Below are 4,248 nucleotides of genomic sequence, written 5' to 3'. Positions count from 1 at the left end.
AAAGTGGATTTTACGATTGATGACGCGTCCTTTCGGAATTCTGCCTGTGAATTATGAATAAAGGAAACTAAAGTTGCCACCAAAGAACGGTGGTTAAAATCATAACAAAAGGGCATGAACAATTCGAAAACTTTTCATTTGTTAGGCACATGCGGAACCAATGATAATGGATCCAACAATCTATCATAAAATGCGTGCAAAATTTTATTTTGTAACGGGTTTGAGACAGACGTGCTTTAATAAAATTTTTAGTTATTTTATCAAATTATCAATTTATTTTATGCGAACATTAATCGGGAAAAAACGAAAACTGTCGCCTTCAATAATCATGGTAAAAAGAGTAAAACACCTCGAAACATATTAAAACATACCAATCGTATTAAACATGTGACACAACTTAAAAAGAAGCATCGTCCACATAGTGGGCGAAGTGGACGACTTCTGACGATGTGAAAAACGCCAAAGAAAATTTAAGCCGATTACAGCAGTTTAAATCCGGTTCATCCCGGATGAAGTATTACATAGGCGCTTCAACGTACACTTGTAATGCATGTCCTTGGAAAAACAGTTAAGGTATTCTCGTGTTATGAATTGACGTTGTCCGAAATCTGCAGTGAAATTTGAAGAACTCTGTTGAGAACAATTCTTCTATTCAAAACTATAACAATTAAGACGAATATTCTTGGTGTTACTTTTTTATATAATCATATAAAGGAATGATTGAAAAATTAAAATTTGTCAGTAATTTAGCAGATTTTTTTTTGTTTGTCATGGTAGTTTTTAATTTGTTTCAAGGCTATTCTTAGTTTCACACTTGTTAACATTTAAGTTGCTGTCTTTTAGCCTAACAAGCGAAGAAGGTTTACTGCCTAGTGAGACAATTCAATGGGAAACCGCTACTCCAATTTGTAGTAATAAAAGCCCTATGTCTAACCTAACAATAAGAAGAGACAAGCTCTTAAAGCAAGCGCAACATTGCAAAAATAGCAATAAAAAACAAAATTTTTATTTTGGATTTTGATCTTCGAATTATACTTGAAGTTTTCGCATAAATAAACTGCCTTAATTAGAAGTATAGTCTAACCATGTGTTTAATCGATATCGTAAACTAATCCTAATCTTAGATCTAGCGACATTCTCAACAGATTATTAAGATGAGCAAACGATTTAAAATTTATAAGGTTGTGTACATTGAATGTATTAGTCTAAATGAAATATAAGACAACATGAAACAATGTATTGCAGCATAAGAAAACTATAAACAATACAACTAAAACAATTTGGCAAGAATTACATTATTTTTGAATATTTGTGTGAAAATTAGCTCTGATGATGTGATATGACCTTGACGCAGAAAGTCATTCAAATCGATAAAAGGTCAATCAATTCGACAATAATCTTCCTTATTGCTACACAATTAAAATTTCAATTTAGCTAATTTATCGAGTGTCAATAATTCGATAGTATTATGCCTACAGTTGCATATGTGCAAAATTTTTGTTCTACCCTAGGAATTAGAAGTCAAAGCTAATAAATTAGCTTTGGAATTCCTGAAACACAGATTGCTACTAAGCTCCTCGCAAGTCATTCGTTTGTTTGGGTTGTACACGGCTATTGTTGGTCTTGCACAATCGTTTCGCCTGTTTAATTTTTTATTAATTAATTTCAGTTTTTCATACGGGACGAAGTATTATAACAAGCTGCAAGTATTATAATATTAAACTACTCTACAACTTTAATTTACAGTGTAAATAATACAATTGTCATCAGTTTTTTGGTACCTCTGCAAATCTATAAAATATGTAAAAACTCCTACATTGGAATATCAAATTTCTTCAAAGCACTACGGCGTATCTTACAACCGTTTAGAAAGGGACAACTTCAAGTTGACGTAACTAGTAAACAGGCAACTGGCAACTTGATGCCAACCAACTCCGTGGGCTCCTACGTTAGTACTGACCATCTCACCACGCAGAGCAACGAGATCGGGTTGTACTAAAAATCTGCGCCATTAAAGGAGAGAATAATCATGATGGGAGAAATGGCAGACCAGCGCAAAATGGCTCTTGTCAATCGAGAGCATGAGAGAGAAAACAGAATCAGAAAAGAATACTTGAGATTTGAGATGGTCGTGGTTTGTTTTGTCTCTCACGTATTCTCCATGACAAGACAATACAGAATCGAATGATACCACAAACTATTCTGCGTTCAGACATGTTATCGTTCAAGTTATTGGATGTTTTGAATAAGTACTGTACTTATGCGTGAGTTAAAATGCAATGGGAAATGATATTTATGCAATGGTTAATGTCCAAGCACCAAGGATTGTGATTCTGTATAATTTGTTTCATCACATACTAATGCGAGCACTTTAGCATGTAAATTGCACTGCATGCACTGTTAACAAGGTGTTCTATACTTATTGCTTTAATTACAATTTAATTACGAGCAAACATGTGACCAAACATTTGATAATATGAAAACTTTTCGAAAACAACCTAAAGAGTAAGTAAAATTCGATTATTGTACATAGCTCATGTAAATAGCAATATACGAAGAATGATTTTTAAATTGAAAATTGTGCAGAACAACTTCAATAAACCACATTTGCCCAGGCCTAGTGGGAATTTGTCTCATGCTGGTTTATATAATGCATACAGGTACAAGATTGTGTTTGCTTAGCGATATGTTTTACCATGGAATGCTAGAGCTAGAGCCAGGAAACCCTGAGGTTTATCAAGAAACCCAAAGAGTATGGATCTACCTGAAAAAAAACGTACTAAACGTCCTACAAATTTGGCAGAACATAGCTGTCGGATTCAGTTTCGAAAACAAGTCGACGAAACCTTCGGAAAATAGCTGCGAACATAAATTACGCGTATGACTTTATAGGTGGGCGCTCATATTTGCATTTTTATCTACCGATTCACTTCGGGCGGTTCATTTTTCAGAAACATGTTTGCGTTGCTTTATTGATATAGTCCTGGAAAGAAATTGATTATGGTTCTACCTATTTCAATCTCTGCGGTACGACATGGTACGATGTTTTTAGTCACTTGTGATCTATTTTTCAAGACCAATTCGATGTGCAAAACTCCGCGAGATCCTCGCACGAGCCAAGATTTCTCTGATGATACAATGATCGGTTTATCACATGCTTATCAAGCAAAAAGAATTATGGTATTACTTTCAGAATAGAATAACAAAAAGGTTACGAATATACGAATATAACTTCAAAAAGGATATTTAAGTAAATTTAAAGATAATCTCTCTATAGTCTTGCATCTGTTTCTGCCTACCGTTATTCTATGTGTTTTATACTACCTTTCTTGTTTGTCATAAACTTTCGAGTACTGCTTTCGTAATGAAAGTGTTACAGTAGCTATTGACAAAAGTAAATCTCTTACTTATTTTATCTATTAGTTCCAGTTGAACAATTCCTCAAAACAAATGCGATTTTCCGGATGTTTAAAAACAAGAAGAAATCTGACGGGTTTCCTATCGTGCCTTAAAGATTTACTCACACTACTAAGACAGTGGTAATACGAACCCACACGTTTTCAAATCATGGACCGTGGAAATACAAGGGGTCGAACATGTTTTCTTTTCCTGCTGCTCCATTACGGCCAAGTTCTGTGAAATGATTTCCATTACCGGCTCTCGCATGCCGAGTTCAACGCAAAGCGGACAACGAATGATGTTGAGAAGCGATGTTGAAAACAAAGTGAATAGAGAATTTTTCGAACAAGTCAACTTTCGTTGGCGTCGTCCGATACTGGGAAATAATGGATAATTCGGGCTTCCAACGGTTTATTTTTTATTATTATTAGAACGGGCAGATCCGTATTAAGCACCAACTTAAAGTTTTGCACTCAAATTGCAGCAATGCCACAGCAGCAACTAACGTTTTTTGTTGTTGTTTGTGTTTTTGTTGTAACGTTTAACAACTAACATAAAATACAATGAATCGGTTCAAAGCAGACGGATCGTTTACGAACGAGCCACAGCTTTAAACGGGAGTTAAAGAAAGAAAAACAGAATGTTCATTTTATTTGACAGATTTCCTTTGAATTCTTCCAGTCTATTAGGGCTAACGGTACTAGACATGAATCAAGCACTACTCTTTATTGTAAATGAAAATTAGTCAGCCATGCTGTTTACTGCAAACTGAAATAATGTATTTATTTCGATACTTTTCAAACCCGATTGCGTTGAATATATGAGCGATGTTTTAGCCTTTAGAGCAGA

Source organism: Anopheles bellator, chromosome 1 (genome assembly GCF_943735745.2).
Source record: "Anopheles bellator chromosome 1, idAnoBellAS_SP24_06.2, whole genome shotgun sequence".
NCBI classification, from domain to species: Eukaryota; Metazoa; Arthropoda; class Insecta; order Diptera; family Culicidae; genus Anopheles; species Anopheles bellator.
The sequence above is the reverse complement of the archived record's forward strand: the minus strand, read 5'-3'. Positions refer to the sequence as shown.